Raw genomic sequence first — 26,758 nt, 5'->3', positions numbered from 1 at the left:
GTGATACTGTAGACGGGAGAGCAGGGAGAGGACGTGACTTGACAGATGGAGTTTGGTTACAGCTGAACATTGTGAGTCGGAGCCAGGCCTATTAATAGGACACATTTAACTAGAGCATGGCAGGCCAGATATCCTCTGAGTTATCCCCTCACAATATTTTTGCTAGTAATAAAAAATAAATATGTGAAAATGTAGCTTTTACAAGGCACTTTAAAGCAAAACTAATGTACAAAAAGGTCCATATTTGAAGTATATTGCCTAATTGTCTATATTTCGCCACTTCAAATGCAAAAATCATCCAAAATCCAAACTTACAGCAGGATTTTAACTTTACTATCTTTGTGGCTAGGATATGGATTTCGATCTGAGTGTAATGGTACAATACAGGGTCTTCTGGTCTGCATGGTAGCCCAGCGATAACAGAGACTGTCATGCAACCAAAAGTTGAAAAATCTGCACAGGCCATTTCTATATCTATAAGCAGAAACTTTACCTAGTTATTGACAATTCAAACCTCGTTCTGTATCTGTTTTATCTTTTACACTGTGATTGTGTATCCTTCCCTGATTTTATATGATTTTATTAAATTGTGATCTGTCCTGTGTGTGTCAATATACAGCTAGTCAGGTATAAGCTTGATGGAGATGGAGATTTTTTTCATGATGAGCAGAAATGGACACTGAAATAACACCTTCTTGCATTATATATACATATATAACAATATTTTAAATTTGCTTTTATTGAAAAAAAATGCAGCAGTCAATCTAATCTGATAAAGGATGTTGTCCAACCATTTCAATGTCCTTCAAAATGTCCTCTATTCATTAATAATACCCTGCATGGATTCATTGCTCTGCTTTCATGTAGCATTTCATGCTTCATTGTTCAAAATTAAACTGGATGTTCATGTTTATTTCTAAAATATAAAAAAGATTTTTTTTTTAAAAGATATTTTATTTCTTTTATTTCTTTTTATTTTTTTGTCAACTCAAGTATGTAAAATGCAGTAAAAAAAAAAAAAAAAAAAAACATTAAAAAATGTAGGTTTCACTTTCCTGATCCATTGAAAGCTTTTACATGAGGCTGTGCAGTAGGATGCTGTAGTGAATCGGTCTACAATTTGAGAACCACAGTTCAAGCACTTGTTTTATTAAGTGTCTGCTCTGCTGAAGTGCAAGACAGTGTCATCCTGTCTGTTGCAGGGGAGGTGATGCTGACAACTGATCTCCATGGGGAGAGTTGCAAGAGAAAAGAGAATTTCCCCATTGAGATCAAATTATGTATCAAATTAATGTGTGTTGGCATTTGGTATGAGTATCCACAGATCCTCTGGTATCATAGCCATTAGAGACAGCCTTCATTTTTTAGGTTCACTGCATCTTGGAACAGAAGAATGAACATGATTGTGTTCTTCTTAGCAGACTGGACTCTATCTCTCTCTCTCTCTCTCTCTGAGTGTGTGCATGCACCTGTGTCTCAAATAGGAAGTTTAATTAAACTAATCCTTGATATGCAGTGTAACTACACTGCAAATCCAGTATATCTTGTAAATAGACTTTAGGGCCAGTTATACAATCCTCCCCAGGTAGGTGAGCAGGTTTTTGTCCTGAAAAGACCCTTTGTTTTACATTTTGAAGTCAAAGAGGCCCTCTTTTTACTCTCAATTGCAGCTTTGGTCTTTAAATACTATTAGAAGTTCTCATTTGCAACTTCTGTAAAGGAACCAGTGTTAAAAATGTTATATATTAATAGTTAAATACAATCATTTGTAATGCATATAACTTGTAACAATGTTGGAAATCGGAAAAAGGACTTAGTAGTTACCATTCACACAAAATATGTTTTAGTTATTCCCATTTTTAAGGGTTACTTTATTCACATTTAGAAAGGACGTGGACAATATATTACGAACAACTTACACAACAACAACAAAAAAAAAAACAAAAAAAAAAAAATCAAAAAGCTGAATCAACACTTTTTAAACAGTCTTAACAAAACTGTATTTTCTTCTGTTATTGTATCAACCTTTTGAGTCAAGACGACAGCTTGTATGTCTGTTGTATAGCAGTAGGTGGCACTATGTGATCAGAGTAAAATCCATCAGAGCCGCGCACACCAGAGCCTAATGAATTTGCATTTTCAGTTTGCACTTTTTGTGGGATAATGAGTTCCAAGTGTGCAGATACTGTCAGAGAAAAATCATTCATGTGGAGGGAAAGGGGGAATGGGAGAACGACTCAGGTGTTATTTGTAGTCCTTTGTCTTAACTGTCACCGTGGACAGACTTCATTACCAGTGGTGGTCGGTAGGTGGCAGCAAAGGATCACAATTTCTTTTCTACCTGTTTTCCCTTCCCAGCCTCATCATTTCCCAATGCTGGTTCCTCCTGCTTCTGTTTGATGGAATTTTAAATAGCAATTACGATTTGTAAAACAAAAACACAAAAATGAAGAAGACTTACTACACTGGACATAAGGTAATCTGATAGACCTGTCCTCCCCATATTTTTTTTCCATCACATCAAATAGGAAATTGTCTGACATTTTTTCTGCAAAGCCAAAGTCAATTTTAATACATTTTGGAAATAAGGTAATGGTTCAGGATATCCAGCCTGTCCACGAATGGGTGGAAATAGTTATACAAGCAGTACTGGGGAAGGATTAGCCAATAATATTACCAATAATAACTAATAAGGAGATGTAGAGTATTTTTTGCTTTTAGTGACTCCAAAATGTTTGGCCTTATTAACGCATTTTAAATTCTAACTAGCATACGGAGTAATACACACCGGCTGTAAGCTGCTTTCTTTCATTTATAGAATCGACTACAAGCCTCGTTTCCATGCATAAATCACACTTCTCACAATTAGTCATTCGTGACATCAATAACACATAAAATATAGCATTTTAAAATGTTAACAGTAGAGAGAGTGAGACAAGATACACTTCTCGCGTTTCTCACATGTTTGAAAACTCGCCCCAACCCCCCTTTCTTTTCTTCAGATGATCATAATCTGGTCATTCGTTTCTTGACCGTGAACGTCTCAGTGGTTTGAAAAAAACAAAAGACGGAAAAGAAAGACGAGATAGAGGAAAGCAAACCATTTAAACTACTGCTCAGTGTATGACTGACTACGGATCTACTGTTAAATGAATAAATAGGCTAAAATTACCTTTTGAGGGTATGACAGAATGGGTAAGAAAAAATTCCTTCAGTCAAAGAGTGCATCTTATTATATCTTCTTTATCTAATAAAAGTCTTTATTTAGCAGTGAATTTACCGAACTAAATTTAGAATAAGTTATATATAGTCTTGTTTAAATGTTTTCATTAAAATAGCCTACGTAATTGCGCATTTAGATACCATTAATTACAACAGTTTATAGCCTAAGATATTTACAGTTATTTTTCTGTTTGCACACACTTCCACTTTTCTCCGCAAACCTATAAATCAATAAGGGGTGTGTAAAATGTTTTTAAAATTTAAGGCTTATTTAACACATGTCACCAAAAATGCCATCGCCGATGTTGAACGTACAGTTTACACTCTGACTTGACAGATGCTGAAGCTATAGTCTGTTTTGTTTTCCTGGTGATGATATTTATACACTTACATCGAACTTGATCTTCAATTTGCATCGATGGCATTTCTCTGCTTTCATTTCCACCGCAGGGACTGGACATATTTTCTTTACGCGGGATAATGAAAGCGTTAGAAAATTTGAGAGTGGTTTTTTCCTGCTCACAAATATGAGTGCAAGAATATAAGCATATTAAAAGGGGGGGGGAATACCGTTTGATGTCGGTCGCTATGGAGCAGGCTAATACAGTAAAAGTAGAAGTTCTTGTTGACATATTACAGGCACATTATGGGTATATATATATAGATTGTCATTGCAATAAAGCCACTTCTTGGCAGCTTCCGTCCTATGAACCCAGGTTTCTCAGATGCAGCAACGGGCGGACTTATCTTTGGCTCGGAGGGACCGTCCCGTTACTGGAAGGTTACCGGTTCGAGCCCCAACAAAAACTATGTATCCACTATCTTCGAGGCGTCTTTGTACGAGACGCTTAGCGCCCCGATGTGAGCGGCCGCTAATTACACTAACGCCGAACCGCGAAACGTTTGAAAAAGGGGAAACAAACTTTTAAAAACACTTTTTGTTTACATAGCAGGTGGCCCTGACGTCACACGGGGTCGCAGTACGCCCAAAAATAACAACACACACCTCCGCGCACAAGCAAGTGCCTCCCCTGGGGGGTTTCTAGTCCCAAATATACTTGCTTGCTGGGATACAGCTTGATGTGTGTTTGAATCGTAACGAGAAAAAAAAAAAAAAACAAGCCGCTTCTTCCTCGCATTGCGCGTCATTCAAACAGGATTAAGTGTACTGCTTTCCCCTCTGTTGCATTAGTAATAACAGCGGCGTTGACGGGAGACAGCAGGAGAGAGAGAGTGTGTGTGTGTATGTCTCCGACAGCGGTGCCCAGCGGAGGAATATTTGAGCTTTTTATTTACTCTGCAGCTTGTTGTTCATTTTCTCTGCGTTATGGTGAACTTGGACAGTCACGTGTGAAGATCTCTGCGAGTACAGAGGACGACGACTTCTCACCTGGTGTGTCCCCTTGACTTTACCGTGAGGGAAATATACCTGCCATTTTTTTCCGGTAAGTTTTTCAGCCCAAGAGCTTATTTCTCTCGGCACTCTTTGACTTTACTTCTCTGTCCACTGCACTTGAATTAGGAAGTGGACCGCCGGCCACAAGTTTGTCCCATGTTACCCAGCGCGTTGCAACTTGACTTACAGCATTATTATTTAGGCTTTACGTTGCGTTTGGACTTCCTGTGTTTTCTAATTACCTAGCAGCTGTTATTTCACCTAGCATAGTATTGGGTTTTTTCATGTCAGGACCCCTAGACAGCACTGTCCAGGCTTTGCCTGGTCTGGACGCTGAACATTAACTTTCGAAAAGCCGATTTATCGATTCCTATCTGCATATTGTAACCTTTAATTCAGTTTCCAAATGCGGCTCGCAAATTGTATCCCATAAACGATTTTTTATTACTTACTACCAGGTGTTAAATTATCTATCTAAAAACTATTTTCTAAAGCGTATTGCGTTCAGAAATGTACTAAATTAAGGCATATTATTGATAACTGCCCTGTTAGATTTTTTTTTTGTTCTCTACGCGCCTTGAACTACATATAATGTCCGATTATAGCTGTATTAATGTCATTGAAAGCTAATTTACAACCTATTTATTGTTCGCTGTAATTTATTGGTTATTGCTATATTGCAGTAGTGACTAAAAGCAGAAGTAAACAGTGAATCAATTATGTGTAATACAACTCGTTATATGTATCTGTGGGTATATGTATCTATATATAGAGAGATATTAAATCTATATGGCATCTTAATTTTCTTATTTTTCAAATAGGCAAGGATTACTGCAAATTTTTAAAATTCCTTTGGAGTTGTAGCCATCTTATTATCATCTTTGACACAGGGGTTGAATATGATTTTTTTTTCTGTTAATGCCAAGGTTTTAAAACACCATTGTCTCAGTTCCTATGCTCAATCTTATACACTAAAAAATAAAATGCAATTAGACTTTAACGCATAGGCTGGAGTTGTTTATTATTATTAATTATCAGTGCTTTATCTGCACCATCACAATTTCTGCATGATCAGTATCTGTGATTATCAGCAGTCAACACCTTACCGTGCTTGCTTGCTCCATTTTTATATCCCATCTTTTTTCGTTGTCCAGAAACAAACAGAGTTGCTGGTAGCGTATCGATTGTCATGATGATTAACCTAAAATTCTGCCTAATTAAGCTTAACACTAAAAGTTCATAAAAGCTTCTGCTGAGTTCCCCTATTTCACTCTCTGTCTTGCCACTGCACAACTGCAATCATTGTGGCCCAAAAATCAATAGATGTAACTTTTTTTGTAAAGAAAGGCTAACAAGGTAGTGGGAGCTGCTGAACTCTTCTGGCCTGTCCTCTGATCAGCTTTCACCCCTGGATTAGCTGGATCGACCCTCCTTGTTCAAGCCGCAGGGTGCACAGGTGTTCCCTCCTCAGTTATGCAGGTGTGGGCCAGTTCCCCCCTCACTCAGTAGCTCTCACTCTTCAAAGGCCAGGCGGCAATAAATGCCCCTATGAAATATGTCAGCGACAGTGCACAATCAGCCCCTTTGTTGAAGTGCCCCGGTAATCATTTCTTAAAGCATGTTTAAAACAGTCTGTACTCTCTTGTTTACTTGTTGTCAGTGTGGTGTGTGCGGTAAGTAAGGTCACTTGATTTTGTAAAACAGGATGCATTTTTTTCCCAAGGTAATGAGAGAAATGGAAAGAGACTTGCCATTAGTCTCCCTCCAAGACTGACCGTTGTTGGGAGCAGAGCACTTATTACCCCGACTCTCCCCACTCTGCGTCCATTTTTTGATTGCTGCATTTATCATCGGGCGGTCGTGCTCTACATTATGGTAATAAGAAAATGAATGTCCTCCACAGGATTAATGTGTATACCCTGTCATACATTTCAATCATTTATCAAAATTAAGACTCAGCTTTCAGCTCAATGAACACTGGTTGATGCATGATTTTATCTAAGATGTGGAAATTGTTGCTTCCAGCAGAGCTGAAGTCGAAAATGCTATGTATTTGTAATTTTCAGAGTCCTATGAAAACTTTGTGTGCATTTGCTGTGAATTCAGAAACCTTCAAACTGACAATACAGGCTATGTGAAAAATGACTGAGTGCAGTTAACAAAAAGTCTAGAAACTGGATTTTATGTACAGATCACATCAATTCTGTTTTGAGTCATACTACTTCTAAGGGAATGAAACACTTGCACACTTTTGAAATAGCTTTTGAATTGCACCATCACCCATCCCCCAACACCTCTGTAATGAAACAGACTGCTCGCTCAACCCTTGAGGTGTTGCGGCGTTTGAGGGGAATGGGAATGGGTAAGAAAATCAGGGGAGTGGTTCACCAGAGTCACTTTTCTAAACATCTCTCTTAGCCCGTCCACATAACCTACACGGTATGTTTTCATATATAGCTAACTCAGCCCTGTTACCAAACTTAAGGCAATTAGATGCCAAATGTTAAGGTTTTATCCTCGTCAACTTCATAGAAATGTTTCCATGGCAACCTCCATGCAAGTTAAAGCAACCAGAAGTGATCAAGTCCTTTTTTCCTCCTCCCCTTCTCCCCCTCCCTCCCACTTCAGTTCCCTCCCCCAAGTAAGAATGGAATTTGTGTTGACAGTTTTGGCCTTTAATGGCACTTTTGTGCCGTGCAAAAGTATTTGTTTACCAGGATCATATGCTGGAAGCTGTCAGCCTCGGAGAGATTGACTTCTCAAGATAAAAGAGTGTATTACATGCTTAAGAGGCCACCCTTTTGCACTGTAATTATCCACATCACAGTAATGATGTTTTGTGTGCCCCAGTTACTAAGAGTCTTGAGACAGCTCAGACTTTTTTAGTTACGCTCTGGGTCACTTCTTAAGCCCGACTCGACACTGTCGAGTTTCTTGTCAGCAAGAAACGTTGTGACTGTTTGGCCGGAGAAAGCTGTGCAGGGTGGGGTCAGGGGATGAGGATTAGAAAGGAGATTGCAGGCTGCCCACACAAGGGGGAGTTACTGTAAGACCTGTCTGAGGAAAGAGTAGATCGGTCACTTACTTTTTCACACTGTCTATTTGTTTTGTCTCAGTTCATAGCCACATGTAGAATTTGTTTGAGTTCACCATTATGGGTTTCATGTTTGTTGGGCCAAGTTTTAAAAAAAAATCTGTGTGGTTATATGTTTACCTAGACCAAAACAATCAAGTGTTAAAATATCCTGCAAAGATTGATTTGCAAATATTATATTTTACGTCATCATACCTCCCTCTAATGATACTAAAACCACAAACAAATGACCCAACTCTCACAAGCCAAAAAGTGTAGTTTTTGGCTGGTGCTTATAACCTCACAGTGTGTCAGATTCTGACATTCATACAAAGTGATAAAACAAACTTCATTTGTGTACACAATATTTCTTCAGAGCTATGTGAAATAATTCATGCCTTTTCATAAGGTTTAGAGTTCACTTCTTGGCACCATAGCCTTGACCGTGACCTTGTACTTAATAGTCTCCCGCTGAGCTGACACTCCAAACTGCCATAAGCTTGGCCTGTAACACTAGCTGACCTATCAGTCTGTTTATCCAAATAAATTATGTGCTTATTTGAATCACAGAAGACCAACAGCAGCTACAGACCTTACATCTTTTCCTTTCTCTTCCTTTTTTTTTTTGCCATCAGCTTTTTTTCCCTCCTTGCTGAGTTAACAATTACATGTTTACTTGCTTGGTCAGTGTGGTGTGAAGGCATGGCAGCTTTTATTCAAGTCACAGTCAGATGGACAGCGTCCTGGTGTGAAAAAATGTGCTGGTTTTGGGGTCTTGCCCTGAATTAAATAGAGAGGGTCACTCATAGTAAAAGGCAAGGTCACTGTTGCTCAGACTGCATTCAGCCATCAGCCTGTCACTCGTAAACAGTCAAACCTCATGTGAAACAGCACTGAGGCTAACAGTGGTAGCCAACTCGACCAGTGTTTAAAGAGCCTTTTATTAAGAAATCTCTTGCATCTTTTAGTCATGACAATGTCATTTGACTATTAGAGGTGTGATAGATGGGCTGCACATTTTACAATCCAAGTGAGGAAAAAGGAAGATAAAGTTACATTTCCAACCTGAATAATGTATCTCAATTGACAACCAGAGTGTAATGATCTAGAAAAAATATGTTTTTAATATATGCATGGCTATGATAGGTAAGCTTCAGCCATAGACTGTTGATTGATGAGTTGTATCCTGGTTAGAAACACAAACAGTTACTGCGTTCACTTTGCCTCACATCTCCAAGGACCTTCCCTCTTTACCCAGAGAGACACAGAGAGAAAAAGGAAAAAAAAATGTTTATTTCAAACATGTTGTGAGAGGGGGAAAAAAACATGGGGGGGTTGTGACAGTAACAGTTTTTGACAGGCACATTAGGCTGCAGAAAGAGCATCCAGCTCGGGGCTGAGGGCATATGGTGCTGCCTTCTGCCGGCATAGCTCTAGACCAAGTTACAACACTCACGCAGGGTCACGACTGTCTCAGGTTTGTTTCTTCTGTCTCACTCACCTAAATAAAAACAGGAGGAAAAACAGAAATGGGGGCTGGGGTGGTGGTTGCAGTGGTGTCGAGCGGGCTTGGTGGGCAGGGGTGTTGTACAGTAGCTTTGTCTTTCAGTAAAGGACAAAAGGAATGTCTCCAGTCAAACCCTTTGCGTCAGGCCATTATTTGGTCAAAATGTGGCGGGGAGACATTTGACATTTTCAGAAACCCATCACTTTATGTTTGGGTTGTTTCACAGCCACACACTCTTCACCAAAATCTTTGTGTCTGGCATCGAAATATACATTTGCACGAATCATAATAACAGTTATCTATTGTCAAGCAAGTATAGTGTAGTTTTTTTTATCTCATTTCACTATCTGAACACCTAGCTCATGCTCTTGGATGGCAACCCCTAATCCTATTCTAAACATTGGCCATGTTTTCACCACATTGGCTCTACTAGGTTTTCTCCTCTGTAATGTGGAGAGGATGGACTTGGATAATGTGTAGGATGACGCAGGGCTCTGGTCTGAAGACAGCGGATTGGTGGGAGGGTAATTACAGGCTACTGTGTGGCTCTCTGGATTTTCCCTGGATCATAGCTATAGCCTTGAAGCTCAGCCTCCAATGAAGCCTCTCTGAGAATGAAATAAAATGGCCACAACATATGGACCCAGCAAAACAATGGTTTATTTTTATGATATTTGATGAGTGGTTTTTAATTTAGATTGTCACTTCTGGCAAGCAGCAGGGCAGATGGTGCAGTCTTGAGTGCTCATCAGAGCCTAAATGCCTCCAGGCAGCTGTTGGTCATAAACTTTTTCTTTTCCTGCATGTTTTTTTTCTCTCCCTGCATTTTCTCTCTTTAACACGGCTTGGGTCAAAAGGAGTGAAACCTGTTACAACACCTGTTTCTGCATATGCAAATCTGTTGTTTTGTCATTTCATTAGGCAAGGCAAAAAGACAAGGGTCCCTTGTGGTTGCAAATGCGACTGGCACTGGGCCCACTTGGCATGCTACAAGGCAGAAAGATGCTTTAGGCGGGATGAGGGAAGGGACGAGAAGTGTCTGTAGCAAAGTGACTCGACCATCGGATGCCTTCACATTACAGCTCAATCTGGATGGGGTCCTAAAATTTGGAGTCAAAGTTGTCTTGGATTTGATGAGGTGGTAACTCCTCTCATTATCTGTCTTTATCTGTAAAGAGTATCTGTAAGTGAATAACAAGGGACATGCCCAGTAGCCAAAAACTGTGACACACGTGCCAGGCACACGCCACACACCTCCTTTCCTCAGTGTCCTCTCCTCTCTCCCCCTCCGCCTCCCATCCTCATGCCTTCATCATCTGGCGCTCTCCCGCAGCGCACGCCTCTTAACCACATGTGCCAGTGCCGGGCATGCTCTTGCTCCGGGGCTAATTGTTCACTGGTAAACTGCATGCTTGTTGGTGGGGGTCTCCCCTTCATCCAGACACACTGCTACAAAGCAGGGTGGTGGCAGTGATGATGGCAGTGGGTGGGGCTGGGAAGGGATAGGGGGGGCACAGATCATGATCTCTACATGCAGTTTATTTTCGCCGTATAAGTCTAAAGATTGTCAGTTGTAATCCGGCCTGTGCGCTGAATGCAACAAATACACCATGAAATTAAAGGTTATTGCAGGAGCGTAATGCAAAAGCTCTGTTTGAGATTACCAAAGCTTTTTCCAGACCTGGGGAGAATGATAAGGGGAGACAGCATAATATGTTTTTCTTTCCTGTATTTGACAGTCCAAGAATCTCCCTGATTACCAGATTGATTTGTCATTTTTTAACAGATACTTATCAATACTCTTTAATTTGCTTGCAGTGCAATTTTATAAAAAGCCTTAAGGACCCTGCATTTAGACTCACTTTGGAGATGTTCACTTAAAGTTGACATTGCATGTTGAATTTTTCTCTGTTTGGTTTTCTTTTCTAATTTTCCAGTATAACTAACCTGTGGCCGAAACCAGTTTAATCAAATGTTACCTGATCTAATCTAGTACTATTGTAGTCTTTTATGAGTGCCTTCATCAGCCTAGACTTAGGAGATAGATGGATGAATTGAAAGACCTAGGACTAGTCCCTGTGCTGAGCTAATCTCATCCGATAACTGAGGCCTTACTCCTCTTCCTCCTCCTCCTCCTCCTCCTCCTCCTCCTCCTCCTCCTCCTGTCTTTGCTTTCTTTTCTCCTCCTCTCTGTCTTCCTCCTCCCTTCTCTGCCGTGGCATGGAGGGTCTGATTTGTAGTTCTGCTCCTCTCTCACCACACAGACGGCATTAAAGCCAGGCCCCACAAGCCCCCTCTGATATAGGAGAGTTCATTAGAGATGTGCCTTTGATGGGCAGCCTTTTCATGTGACTACCGGTTTTTCAAATACCTTGATGTAGAAGCTTAAGAAGGCATTGTGCAGTAAGCCCTCCTTTTGATGCGACTTATTTAGATCTGCATAGTAAATCAGGGGGGAGTAAATAACCAGCCAGCAGATGGAAGCAAGGAGATAAGGCACCAGCGAACAATCGCATTTGTATTTTGTTATGATGTTGACAGCAGCTAAAATTCACTAATCTAGAGCCACTGATCTGCATTTCAAAGAAATCTCATTTAGCAGCGGGGAGGATAAAGTTCCTCTCATTGTGTCTATTTTATTGCATTCTTCACTAATTTATCTACCCACAGATTTAACGTGCAGGGCTTGGTGGTAGGAGCCGGCATCCGCGCGTTGCATAGGGGGTCTTAAATACTGTGAAAGCAGTTATGTCTAGACTGTGAGCTGAGGGTAATTACACGTCTGACCATGAATAGAATGAGTTTGAAGACTCATCTTTCTTCAGGCGGGCCTGAATTGCTCGACTAACACTGATAAGGAGCATTTGGTCCCTACAGAAATATTGCTAGTGACTTTCCATAATGCCCCCCTTTTCCAACACCAAGGATGGTATTTACTTTTAAGATAAAGTTATTGTGTACAGTAATCTGACTTGTTAGCATAATGTCCTCTTTCATCGCAGGACCCTCCTTTTTCTGCAGTGTGGAGGTATTTGTGGTCCGGGTCTTAAATAGTTTATCTTGACTTAGTGTGCAAGCACTTTATGTAAATATCAGCCTATAGCATTATTAGGCCTTCATGAATACTTGAATGCATTTGCCATATTTAAACGTTGATAGAATTTACCAATGGTTTTATATTTGGCATAAAGGTATGTGCGGTATTTGTAAATCCCCACGAACTGGAGGTCATACAGACTAATAGCATTCCTAATGCTTTTCCAGTGAATAAAATATGACATTTGCAGAGCCCAGAGGTGTTGTGATATTGAAGTCTACTCACCAACAAATAATTTTAAGTAAAAGGGCATTAACTTGAAGTAATGTTTTATATAAATTATTTCTAAAACTGTTGTTTTTTTAACTTCAAGGTTAACAGTTTTAGTCATCTCATGCAGTTACATTTTTTAGACTTTCTTCTATTTAGTTTATAAGCATATATACTATATTTCTCTGATGTTCAGTATGTATATGTACCCAATGCAAATTAATCATGATTTTATAAAGCCCTATTTGATTCTAAACTTGTTAAACCTTTTCATGTCTGTTTTCCTAACATACAGTTCATTGGTTGGTGCCCAGCCCCCTCCTCAAACCCTCTCAACCCACTGTGAGTGAATGTTGCAAAGCAATCTGTGCAACATTTTCCACAAACTCAAAACAGTGAAAAAATATAGCAGTTGGCATGTTTTGTTTTCAGCTGTGTTCTTTGAGCTGAGGGCTTTTTGTACAGTTCAGAGAGCACATTCCTTAGGATTCAGCAGTCGCTGGTTGCCTGTAGGGGTCATTGGAATTCTGGGAGAATAAAAGGGAGAAAAAAAAATCTCAGAGAGGAACATCCAGGCCATTTTGTGCCCCTCATGCCCCCGGCAGCAGAAATTTGCCTCCTCCACGCTCCTCTATGAGGCGAGTTAATTTTTTTTCCCCCTAATGCTCTAAATGTGATGTATGTGCAGTAAAAATGTCCAGGGCAGTCTGTAGCTGCATTTGTGGTATTGTACACTCTTGCTGTAGTTGTTTGATTAACTCAAAAAATCATCAATACTAATGGTCCCAAAATTATATGGATGCCATAGCATGTGTACTAAGATGCAGACATCTCAGTGGAAGTACATGAGAAATCAATTGTGTCAGGTTAACAGTGTGATTTACTTGGTGTTGAGAACTTGAGCCTTCCAGGCACTGCACCTTTTTAACTTGAGAGAGTGAAAAGTGTGTGTGTGTGTGTGTGTGTGTGTGTGTGTGTGTGTGTGTGTGTGTGTGTGTGTGTGTGTGTGTGTGTGTGTGTGTGTGTGTGTGTGTGTGTGTGTGTGTGTGTGTGTGTGTGTGTGGGCGGGCGGGTGTGCTGGGGAGGGGACTATAGCTTGTACTGTACTGTATGTTGCCTGTTTGTGCATGCACTCGCATACACACAAGCAAACACACACACACACACACACACACACACTTTAATGCTTCATGGCAAAATCCAGGTGCACTTTGTTGTTCCGAAGTTTACTGCTTTCACCTACAAGCTATACAGAAAATAGTTATGCAAGACACATTCTAGCCCACACATGTCCACACCAGCACTGAATGTGCCTAGGAAATATAAAAAAGATCAGTATGTCATGAAATATATTTGAACTAATGGTATACTTACTGTTTTGTCTTATCTCAGATAGCTGACATCGCTGGACTTCTTCCATTCCTGTGACGGACAACAACAGCAAGTTCTTTCCCTTAGGGTAAGTATTTGAACATGGTTCCTTCATGTCCATCTGTCAAAGAATCCTTAACCTTGAGAAAGATTAGAGTAGTATTAACAGTGTCTTTTCAGGGATCAGTGTTAAAATTAACAGTGAACTACAGTATATTCTCAGGATCATTCATCTTTCAAAATAAAACTCTTACGAGAAATGTCTTTTTGGTTTCAATAAAATGATAAACTAATTTAGGTTTTTATCAAAATACCAACTGTGTCTTTGGTTGTGGTATTACAGTATTGATAGCCCTACTGTGTTTGGGTGATTGTAGTGGCTAGTGGAGGTCAAGGGGGCTCTACTCCCCCTCAAATGTAACAAATCTTCATCTTGTCCACCTTGATAGAATTCCCCCTCCACTGGGCAACCTTTCAGTTGTGCCTGTTTGGTTTTCACACCCCAAGGATTTTCAATCTACTCCAGTTTAGAAGTTATGATATGCATTATGGCTGACAAATGTGGGCAAGCTTGGATAACAGGTTTTTTTTATTCATTTTGTTGATGTCTTGATTGAGATATGTAGCAGAACAGAGCAGGAAAAAGTGAAGAGGGTTTATATTAGCTTTAACCTGATGTTAGTGTGGCTTTTATGTATTATTCTATGCTGGCCATACGAAACTAGAGGAGGCAGAAATGCAGCTTTCTTCAGTGTACTACTGTTACATTTAGTCCAAACATCTATTGTTCCATTTTTCCTCTTAGGATGAAATATGCACATTCACACCCTGCGCCCGTAGAAAAAAGCAGACGACACACACTATAAAGTCCAAAGTGGTAAGTGAAAGTAGTTTTCATCATCCTTGCATGCCTGGTGTTGTGTTTTCTCCCAGATCATTGTGTCGACTATAATGAGCCACATCAGTCATAACTGTTGGTAGGGTTTGGCTTTAGAGTAACACAGTCCTTGGTGCTGAAATAACAAAAAACAGCCAAGTTAATTCTAGGAAATACATTTTTTTTTAAATATATTGATTATATGGTCTGGAAGGTATTAATCTGGTTCTAAAAGGAAAATAGTAAGGCATGTACAAGATGTTGCTTGGTGTGGTAAAATAATTTACCACTTCACATAATATAATGTGCTTTTATTCAACAAAGAAAAGTATTGTAAAAAGGTAGCTTTTTATATCACTATCAAATTTTAAATAATTAAAGGTTGTGTTAGGACCTACCTTTTTACATTATTTGGAGCCATTATAATTTATTAATTATAATAATTTGAAAAAGTTTTTGACCAAAACATATATTTTATGCTTTTCTCAAGCACAATGTTGTTTTAGCTTAATATTAAATAATGAACACTTATGAGTGAAATTAATGGGTGATACCAAATAATAGTAGTTAATATCTAATAAGTATTAACTATTTGGTTGATCTTGCACCTTTGTAGTCCTGCAAAAGTTGGGCATGATCAAAGACAGCTCCCTTTTTATGACTAATGATACAAGAGAGGGTCACCAATTATATCTCCAACGTGACTAATGTGGCCATTCCGTCGATTAGATCTGTCATATATACTCATGCGTCAATGCTGCGCGAGTGCACACACATTTCCAAACACTTTTTGGGCAGTGATAGTGATAGAAAGAGTAAAACATTTAGTTGGTAAACATGGCAGTGAAGAATTAAGTTTTGGGTCAAAAGAGTGGTGTGTGTGTGAATGTTTGAATGGAATGATTTGCTACAGGTATGTTCCATCTGCTGTCGGTCAATCACTATTTACCATTACTAAGAGTTATTTAAATTGGTCTCCCTAAATATTCAAAGGGATAGTAAAACAACTTTATTTAGATAGATTATTAAATTGCTGTCTGTTTCCTCTGAATCCATTGGATTACTTTGCTCCCAATTTAAAGGTGAAAATCTATTAATCTTACTACACCATCGTGAAGTAGTGCCTTTAAGGTATAGATATGATTAAAGCATATGGACAGGAGCAAAGATGCTGAGTGGCTTGGCTGAACCAGGTCCACCTCCCCTAGAGTCCTATCTTTCCAGAGTAAGGCAGAGTCCAGATTTCCTTTTCCAACTAAAAGAGATTTATCTATCAGTTCTTAATTTGTCTACTCTCCAGTTATGTCTTCAAAGATGAACTCTTACTGCATATCAGCTGACCTAAAAAAGTCCTTTCAATTATTACAAAAAGTGTAATTGCCCCAACACAGCAAGCTGTACTTCCAATGTAGTCATATATAAAAATCTACAGCAATTAAGTGTATCTTTGGCTGCTTTAAAGAAGCTGCAGTTCAGACTGAACAGCCCTCTGCTCACATTTCCAGTTTGAAATTGATTTCTTGTCATAGATCCAAGACCTCTTGTCATTCCATTTCCAATCCTCAAATGGTTTCTCTGAGCCTGCTAACTGTCGTCCCTGTGAGTGGGCAAACCTCAACGGGTCTTTACCCTGGGCACTCAGAACAGTTGAGGGGGTAGAGCCAGAAATCAAAGGGACTTGGATCATTCCCCATCGGCAGCCTCCATTGTCTAGCTGATGTGGGATTGGTGGAGAAGGTGAAAAGTGTGGGGTGCGGATGTGGGGGTGGATGGAGATCAGGCAAAGCAACCCCTTTTTTTTCTAATCTTTATCCACCATTAACCCCAGTGCCCCAGTGTGTGGCTGAGATCAGGGCCATTGGTCAATCCCCCATTCACTGCCACCCAGAATATTTTAAAGTTAAGCCCCCTCGCTTAACAAAAAAAGTCTTACTCATCAAAGGTTTACTTTTCCTCCTTTCCCTCTATTCCTTCCATTTGCTCTCAGTCCCAAGGATCTGCTGCTGTTCTTCATGCACACTTCTCTCCATGGTCCACTGTTTTGTCTTCACACTAAGGCAAGGGGGAGGGAGAGAAGTTGGAAGTTTTGGAAGTTCCCCAAGTTTCCATATTTCAGTTTAATGAGGTTTGGTTTGGGGTCTGATAGTGTCGTGCTGTGAGCAAATTGGAGCAAAAGTGGACCAATGACGTCCTGCCCTTTGCTGATCTCTTGGATTAGGAGCTGTCCCATTTTTAAATAGACTCCAGAATTGTACTTACACTATATCCGCTGAGGAAATATTATTCATACCTGATATATATATTCCCAGTTTTTTTCTTTGGTCCTTCTTTGCTGGTGAGAACACCCCATATGAAACCCATCACACCTCCAAAATAAAACAATAACTGGGCTGAATTCAGTCCAGATCTCCTACTCCAAATGAACATTTCACATTCTCAGTCTCTTTCTATACTATATCTTTTCTCAGCAGCAGTCAGGTATTTATCTTGCACAAGTCTGATGTGAAAGAGAAATGACTGAGGGACAGAATAGAAAAACAAGGTAGTATGTGTAGATGCAGGGTAGATGGTGAGGAATGAAGAAAAGAGATTGCATGAAGAGTGTTTGTCCAGAGTGCACAGTTGCCATGAGAATGGAGGTAGAGAGAGGCGAGGTTAGGAGGCTCAGAATGAGTATTGCCATCATTCCTTAAGGAGAATATAAAGAGGCTCAATGAATCTATTGATCCTCATGGCTGTCTATGCTAGACCTCTTTCTTTCTCTCTCTTTATCCCACTCTATCTTTTATCCAGTTGTTTCTAAAAGCCAGAGCTTCATGCTATATTGCAGAAAAATGTGTGATTTGGGAAATTATAATAGGAAAGAAGGTAAATCTGCCCTCAGCAGAGGTGGCCTTAGCATACTTTGGGGCCCCTCCAGTATTTCTGTATATGTACACCTCATATTAGGGATGACTGATACTCTGGAAATGACTGATTGCAAATACTGCGTGCACCAGTTTAAATTCTATAAACGAGAAGGGATCTAGTGTTTCATGTGTTATTCTTTCTCTGCAATTTAATTGGAGAAATCTTGGGTGCAGAGGTTGGACTCTGTGGCATCTCTCCAAGAGCCTGAGATTATTGTGAAACTCAACCTGAGGCAGGCATGACATCAGAGCGGCCTGACATTAGTTTGAACTCCTCATTTCAGGTGGGAAAAATTATGAATGGCTTCATTTGCAGGTGATCGTGTCCAATGAATCAGTCGCACAAAGTCATGCATTCTTCTCCCAAAGGTCTAAATGCTGGTTGTCTTGACGGATTGAACTTTTGTGTTTCACCAAACTGTCAGGCAGCCGAATTTTTCAGCTTGCACACATAACCCTATGTTTATGTTAGCCCTTCACAGTCCAGTGTTGTTTTTTTTTTGTTTTTTTTTTTAGCGATATTGTCATTTTGAACTAAAGTTGAAACTAAATCTACACAATTATAACCTACTGGTGAGTTCTATTTATCTCATGGAGTGCATATTATGTTACAGTGTATATATCTTGAGTGGCTAACAAATCAATTCTAAGTTCTTAGTATCTGAGACATTTCTAAAACGCAAACATTATTTTAATATTGTCACATATATCTGTAGAAATTCTAGGAAACAATTGTGACAATGGAATTTTGGCTTCCTGTGGTGAAATAAGACTTACATTGTTTAACTAATCAGATACAAAGAAGGTTTGTATGAATGCAAATGAGATTGTTTGCTCTTTTCCATGTAATGTAAAGTCAGGCACATAATTATTTGGACAGTGACACAATTTTGTAATTTTGCCTCTTTAAACCACCAAAATGGATTTGAAACAGAGTCATCAAGATGTGATTGAAATATAAACTTTCCTCTTTAATTCCATATTTGCATAATAAAAATTTTGTAGTCAATGACTGCCAGAAGTCTTGAACCCATGGACATCACCAAATGCTGAGTTTCCTCCCTTGTGATGCTTTGCCAGGCCTTTACTGCAGCCACTTTCGGTTGCTGCTTGTTTGTGGATCCTTCTGCCCTCAGTTTTTGAATCTGAGCAGGTAGTATAGCCCGATACACTTCAGAATTCATCCTGCTACTTCTATAAAAAGTCATACAATCAGCAAACACCAGTGAACCAGTTCCATTGGCAGCCATACATGCCCATGCCGTAACACTGCCTCCACCATGTTTGGCAGATGATGTAGTATGCTTTGGATTATGAGGAGTTCCTTTCCTTCTCGACACTCTTCTCTTCCCATTATTCTGGTACAAGTTAATTTTAGTTTCATATGTCCAAAGAATCTTAATCCAGGACTGGGGAAGGTTTTTACAGATGTTTTCTGGCAAAGTCTAATCTGGCCTTTCTGTTCTTGTGTGTTGCCAGTAGTTTGCACCTTGTGGTAAACCCTCCGCATTTACATTCATAAGGGCTTCTCTTGATTGTAGACTTGGACAGTAATATGCCTACTTCCTTGAGAGTGTTCTTGACCTGGCTAGATGCTGTGAAGGGATTATCTTCACCACAGAAAGAAGTCTGTGATCATCCACTTTTGTTGTCTTCAGTGGTCTTCCAGGCCATTTGGTGTTGCTGAGCTCGCCAGTGTATTCCTTCTTTTTAAGAATGTACTATATTGTTGATTTGGCAACTCCTAAAGTTTTTGCTATTTGTCTGATAGTTTGTTTTTTTTTCAGCCTGATGAAGGCTTCCTTCATTTGCATCGACACCTCTTTTGACTGCATATTGACATTTCCCATGAACAGCTACCAAATGCAAATTCAACACTTGAAATTAACTGCAGACCTTTTATCCACTTAATTTGTCATGAAATAATGTGGCAACAGGCAACACCTGACCACAAAACTGATTGTTAGTCCAATTACTTTTGAGCCTCTGAAAATGAGGCTGTTATTTGTAAACAGTTAATGCAATATTTTTGTTAAACACCTTGAATTAAAGCTGAAAGTTTACACTTCAATCACATCTTGATAGCTTTGTTTCAAATCCATTGTGATGATGTACAGAGGCAGAATTACAAAAATTGTGTCACTGTCCAAATAGTTATGTCCCTAACTTTATATAATGAGATTTTGTTTCATGCATATTTAAATGGAATGACAACAGTATTCAAATTGTGACATACAGAATGTATTTCTTTGCATATTAACTTTTAATTACAAGTGTGTCTAAACTACAATTTTTCAGTAAATATTTTTAATATGAAAATGACACATTTATATTATTTTTGAATTAAGATTCATGAGGGGGTGCCTTCTTCCATTGTAGCACACTCTTTCACTGTCTTTCCCTCTCTTTTTTTTCAAGTAAAAGTTTCAAATCAAACCACGCGGTCACAGCCACTGAAAAAGCTTTTACTCCAGAGGCAACAAGCCAAGTCCTTTGTTCAGAATGATCATTTGATCGTGGCTTGAAAGGGGATACAGGCGGTAGCGAAACCCTACAATAGCTTGGAATCTGACTTCCTCATCACAAACCACAACCCTAGACAGTGCAACTGTTACTACCTGGTTGGAGCCGAAATGGGCAGAAAGCATCCGTGTGTGTGGAAAAACACACACACACACACACACACAAACTCACACAGCATGCTTGATTTGGGTCATAGAGCTGACAGACAGTGGAATGTGAATGTGTGTATGTTGACAAACTCCACTGCACTCTGAATGGGGTTTGTGATTACACCTCATCATGCGTGCTGCATCGGCCCTGTCCCCAGCCCCCGATCTTTCTCCCTCTCTCCCTCTCTTCCTCTCTCTCTCTCTGCCATTCTCTTCCCTTTTACCTCCCTTTCTTTCCCCATTTCTCCCTCTCCCTCAACTGAGTGCCTCTTGGGCAATCATGTGGTCACACTACCTGACTCCTTGCTGCTCAAGAGTGCAGTTGACAAAAACAGCCCGAGGCCCGTCATGTGGAAAAGATTCAGTCGGCACACAGCATACATTCTACCCCCCACCCTACAACTCCTCACCTTCTCCCACTAAGTAACTGATGCACCAGGGTGTTTCCTTCTTCTGCTCACCTGTGAAAGGAAATGGCATGTCTTTCCTCCTGCCTCGGTGTGTGTGTGTGTGTGTGTGTGTGTGTGTGTGTGTGTGTGTGTGTGTGTGTGTGTGTGTGTGTGTGTGTGTGTGTGTGTGTGGATATTTTTGTGTTTGCAACTTTGTGACCACAGACTGTGGATGCTGCTTTAAACAGCCATGTGTGTACAAGTGCGTATGGGTGTATGTGTGTGCTTTCGCCAACCCCACTGCCTCCCAAACTCTGAGAGGTGCCGGCAGTTTCTCTTTGTCAGTTGAGTTGCACTCCTCATGTCATGTAACATAAAGCTGGAGGTCAGTAAGAGCTCTCAGCTGTCAGTCAGCTTGGTGGTCCTTGCCTGTCGAGCTGCCCACCTATGTTTATTGGACAAGACCTGCTCTGCACTACCCAGAGAGAACACCTTGTCTCCCTTCCTTTTCTTTTTCTCTTTAACTCTCCCATGCTTTCTCTTTCACTTTGTTTTTGTGTGTTTCTATCATTCCCTTTATTTTCTTTCTCACTCAGTCTTCCTGTCTCTCAACACAATATCGCTTTTTATTTAGCTTTTCTCTTTTATTTATTAAATCCACTTCTCCCAATTGTCCCATGTAGTTTAGTTTTTCTGGTTTTCTTCTCTGCTTCTCTTTTTCTACTATCCTTTTGTTTCCCTTCTTCCTCTTCTTCTGTTGTCCGTTTTTATTTTGTTTTATTTTGGGACCTCTTTGTCAGTCCTTTGGTTTAAAGCTGCACAATCTCTTTGGCGGCAGTGTTCATCTTTTCTCTGCACCTGGCTGAGCACAGGCGCGAGCAAGCACACACCGCAGCTAGACGACTGATTGAAAATTTTGTCTCAAAGTTGCTAATGTTCACTGAAGCATTATATTGTAGATATAGTAAATAAACTAGGTTACCAAGGGAGAAATCTCTGGAATAGACTGCAGTGATTGGGCAGACGACACAAAGTCTGTATACACACACGTCACCTTGCACAGAGGCGTTCTCTCTTTCACCTACACACACACAAACAGACACACATGATTCAAGTGAATTGCTGAAAAGGTGTCAGTGAAGTTGAAGTGTGAGCGGAGCATGGGGTGGGGAGATATTATCTATGGCTCAGGAATTTCACAAGTTTAATGTTTTTTGAGGAGCTCTCTAGAAAAGTAACAGTTGGACTCAAGAGCTTGCAGTCGAGTGGCCGCTGATGTAGTCAATACATAGTAGGTATGTGTATAGTATAAGTTTATGATGCAAAGGACATTTATTTTTTGCTATATTCAAAAACTTAGGTAAAGTTAGTCTTTATCATTTAAACTTATATTCACACTCTCTTTACTCTGAGCTCTGTAACTGTGGGCTCTCTGTAATGCTGTAATTCTGCTTTTTCTTTCAAACCATTGTCATTCAGTTTAATTCAAGTGATTTTTGCAGGTAAGACTTATTAACTGGGCTAGTTAGCATTTTGGTTAAATGTGAGGGTTGACTCTTTGTGGTGACAGAGTTTTAAACCAGTGTCCACTGAATGATCCCTCAGTTTAGAGTGCTAGCGAGGCAGTAAAGCCACATATCGAAAGAACCCGCATTTCCACCTGGTGTTATATAAAACTCTCTTGTATTCACTATGCTTCCATTCTGTGCCGTAAAGTGGTATAGGTGACATGGTAATACATTTGCATTGTGCCCAGTGATAAATACTCTACCAGGTCTTACTCACTCCGCTGCTTCCGAATGTGTCCGGACAGCGCCTGCATTGTCAAAGGCACGGGGGTCATTCAAGACTCAGTCTCCCTCCTTTCTCCCTTTTGTCAAATATTTCTGCGCGGGTGATAGTTTTCTCATTTATTTAGTGAATAGTCGGCGGGTGAAGAAGAAAGAGAGTTTTACATTATGGAAATGATGGAATGGGTTATAATCTCCCACATATTCATCACGGCAGACATTGGACCCTTGTGATACCGTCCTCCATTTGGCTATTGTTCCTGTTCTCTTTCCGCGTACTGTTCCCCTCAATGGGCAAAGCAGGCTTTAATCCTTTCTCTCTTTTGGAATGACAATGTTTACTAGCTATCTTTCAATAAGGAGCCAGGAGCATGACACACATCCCTCTGTCAGTAAATGTTGTGTGAACGTGCAAGACACAGCTACAAAAGAAAGGTATTGTTAGCTGTCTGAGGATAGGATGGAAAGGAAGGGATAGTTTGACAATGTGACTGGACGTTAGCGTGTATGTTTTGTAACCCGTAAACCTTTCAGAACTTTTTCACCTGATTTCCCTGACTCGTCCTTACTTACTGTATGCATTACATTACAGTTAAAAAATAATCCCTTTACAGGCCTTTCCATAAAACAACACAATGACATGGCAATGTTGGGTAATTATTGTATGTAAATATTGATTAGGGTTGTAGATGTTGACAGTGAAGTGGCTCTCGGACCGTGTGTTTAACAAACCTTTGTGTAGATCACACACATTCTTGCAAAATGGGAAGATGTCTGTACATAACCTGCCCGCCTTCTTTCACATCGCCCTCTTCGTGTATTTACAGTTCACCAAATAATATGGGCTTATTTTTCTCACTCATTTATCTCTTATTGTGAACGGTTACACAAGCGTGCTAATGAGATTTCTAAATATAGTAGGTATAGTATATATATATTATATATAAGATGTTTTTCTTGCTTTATTTACCCCAATTTGCCCCCTCCAAATTGTTTTCCCTTCAGAATCTTGACAACTCTAGGGATTAGTGCCATAGCTGCTAACAGTCAGTAGTGTGTTTTCACTATTGTGTCATGTACTGTTTTCTACCACCACCACCACCACCCCCAGCCATACCTCCTGCATGTCTCCTGCTTTCGTGCCGAGCGAGAAATGAAAAACAATCGTTATGACCTCCAGCGACCCCTCCTGACGCGCAGTCAGTTAAATGGTTTGTAAGACGTTTAATTACCAAATGGTATAATCGTTATTCATCTCATCATTAGATGTATGATATTAAGTGAATTGCCTCCCCTGGGTCCCTGTGTTTCACAGATCAATAGATTTAGATGGAGCTTGAAGGGGATGGAGTGCTGGGTGGGCATTTAAAACACTTTTGAGGCCCCTGATATGAACACATGCATTGTTTCTGTGATGCACATTGGTGACATTCACTCATTTATTTATGCAATTTGCTATTATATAGGTTTAATTATGCTAATTTCTATGTCTGCACCCAGGATTGGCAGTATGTCACTTTTAAAAATGGATTTATGGCTCCTGGGTTTATTTTGATGGCGAAAGGACATGAAACAATGGACAAGGTTATGGCACCACAGACTTCCCATCGGCGTAGTGCTTGTATTTGCACTTTGGGACACTTTGTTGGTATCAAGCATTGTTTGAAGGCATTGTGGAGATTGCTAATGCAACGTGTACACCTCTGAAGCCCAGTAGCCTGCAGCTTGATATCGCCTGTATTCCCAATGTGAATATGGCTGAGTGGTGATCGGGGATTTGCTGCACCACAAGCTGCTATTCACTCCAGCCGGCACTAGTAGCCTGAGTTAATTGTCCATTATCTACTATTATCTAAGCTTTCCCTCTCCCTCTCTTTTATTCTCTCTCACTCATGATTCTAGCCGTCACCACCACATTCACTCAGTATGCTGTAGCCACTGCTCTTTTTCCAACCTGCTTTAGCAGCCTTATGCCAGTGTTGTAGCCAAGTCCTGGCAACTGAGTTCAAATAGTAATAATGATTCCCTTTGTTCCTGAGGTACTTCGAACTGGATTCTGAACATGAAGTCAGCAATACACTATGTTCATTTCTTGTCTTATCATTTGACTACTTGAGTGGGTGGTTCCCTTGTGTCTAATATTCCCACCTAGAGTAAAGATTGAAGATTCTTTATTTGGAAAAAAAGAGTGCAAATGTACAGAATACATTTGAATTACACCTTTTAAAAAGCATATTTAATAAGTGTTGGATAACGGTGAAAAAAAATCTCTCATTTTGGATACATAAATACTATTAATTGAACACCCTTTTCCTGTACTCCCTTCAATTTGATAAGATGATAGATCTATCTGCTGAGGTGTTTGAGGAATCCTCAGAAATTTCACTTGATGGCACTGTTTTCCTTTTTGCTCCAGCTGAAGCAACAGGGCATGTTTAATGTATGCTGGGCACAATGTGAAAAGCTTGGCTGTGCCACGGATATGTGTGTCTTCCCTTCTCTTCCTGTCCCTGGGCACCGAGAAACCGGCAGGAACACTGACAAACAATAAAATCATGCACTATACTATTGCTTAAAAAAATTGTTACATTTCAGATAAAATGGTTGAAAAGTGAGTACACACTGGCACAGTTACTGTACAGTACATTAATTTTCTGTGTGTTTTGGAGGATTTTAGTTTTTTGCTTGATGTATCTTTTCTTCAAAAAAAAAAAGTTTGAGGGTTTCTTAAATCTTGTCGGCTTTGAAAATGTATATTTTAATATAAATGAAAGAAAAACCAAATTCTGCCACTATTCAGCCATTTTTAAATTGATTAAATTGTATTCCTCCTGTGCTGCCAGGCGATGCTTTAATAATTGCATCAACAAGATGATACATACTATAAGGCCTGGAGTGTTTCTGCAGTTGATTTAAATCCACACCTTCCTCCTAACTACTACTTGATATAGTTGAACTACCCCCCCAACACACACACACACACACACACACACACAGACAAACACACACACACACACACACACACACACACACACACACACACAGTCATTCATGCATTTTAAAAGGCTCTCATTTTGTTGTAATTTAGTGTTTAGAAATAAAGAAAAAGTATTAAAGCATAAAATTCAGTTGAAAAAATTCGGGACAAACAGCTGCCCTTTGTCCATTACTCTCACTGCTGTATAACAGGGAGGCCGGATTAAACTGATTCTAAATAGGGGCTGGATGGATGGATGGGGGTTGTGTAGGGTGGTGGGGGTCAAGATGATATTTAGGGTGGTGGGGGTCAAGATGATATTAAGTGCTCACAAAGCAAATGGTTCAGCATTAGGAAGTGTTTTTCTGGTGGCCCTGCCTCATGAGCAGCCTGTAAAGATGCAATACATCACAGTGAAAAATAACTGGAGCTTGTATTTCAGCATCGTGCGCATCATAAATAAAGGTGTGCCTTGTATAATTGAGGCTTGTGCATGGGGAACTCGGCTGGAGATGAGAAATGGAAATCTGTGTACTGGTAAATAGATAATCACACAAAAGTAATTGAGGTTTTCAAACCCCAATCTAGTCTGCCAGCATGAGCTCGTTTGCATGTTAATCACGTCAGTGATTTCTCTTCATCACAGGGAAGTCCGTGCACACTTCCATAACCAGCTCTTAATTGCATTTAAAATGTCACAGAGGTGGAACACATGTAATTTAGCCAGAACTCTGTCCAAATTAATGGGTACTACTGAGACGCTCCATTGGACAGGGTTGGAAATGAGAGTGGCTGTCCATTGTTTGGATCTTTATTAGAGATGCCTCAGTCTTCCAGTCTCTCCATGATAAGATCTCTACAGTACCTTTTTGAAGTTTATATCAAGACTTTAAAACGAAATCTGACAAGCATTTTGTGAATGACTTAACACTACAATAGATGCCAGCTTCTTGCAATATAGGCCAAAGTGGATGGACATTAAAAAGGTGGAAAAAGAAACATCAAAGGGACAGACCACAAAGTCAGTGGTAGGGTTTTAAATAGAGAAAGAAAGGGAGGAATAGTTTATTTTCTTTCATCACCAGGTGTTCTTTGCCGTATAAATTACTGAGATGATGTTTCCATAACACAGCTTAGGGCACTCTAGAGAGGGGAAACCTGCAAAACAGACCTATTTAATTTTTCATAGAGTTGGACCATCAGGAGCAATAAGCCAATATTCCTCTTCCCCTTTTCCAGATGCCTTCTACACCACTGTATCTTAGCAA

General features: G+C 39.9%; 1 protein-coding gene across 1 annotated transcript in view; it reads left to right on the top strand.

The window, feature by feature from the left end:
* Nucleotides 1-4,396: 4,396 nt before the first annotated feature.
* Nucleotides 4,397-26,758, top strand: part of foxp2 (forkhead box P2) — a 104,585-nt gene continuing 82,223 nt past the window's right edge. Inside the window, exons 1-3 of the mRNA XM_040152158.1 lie at nucleotides 4,397-4,667; nucleotides 13,898-13,964; nucleotides 14,682-14,753. The gene's annotated coding sequence lies outside the window, so the exon portion shown is untranslated. The remainder of the gene's footprint in view (nucleotides 4,668-13,897; nucleotides 13,965-14,681; nucleotides 14,754-26,758) is intronic.

This window comes from Xiphias gladius, chromosome 2 (assembly GCF_016859285.1).
Source record: "Xiphias gladius isolate SHS-SW01 ecotype Sanya breed wild chromosome 2, ASM1685928v1, whole genome shotgun sequence".
Classification (NCBI taxonomy): domain Eukaryota; kingdom Metazoa; phylum Chordata; class Actinopteri; order Istiophoriformes; family Xiphiidae; genus Xiphias; species Xiphias gladius.
The sequence above is the reverse complement of the archived record's forward strand: the minus strand, read 5'-3'. Positions and strand labels throughout refer to the sequence as shown.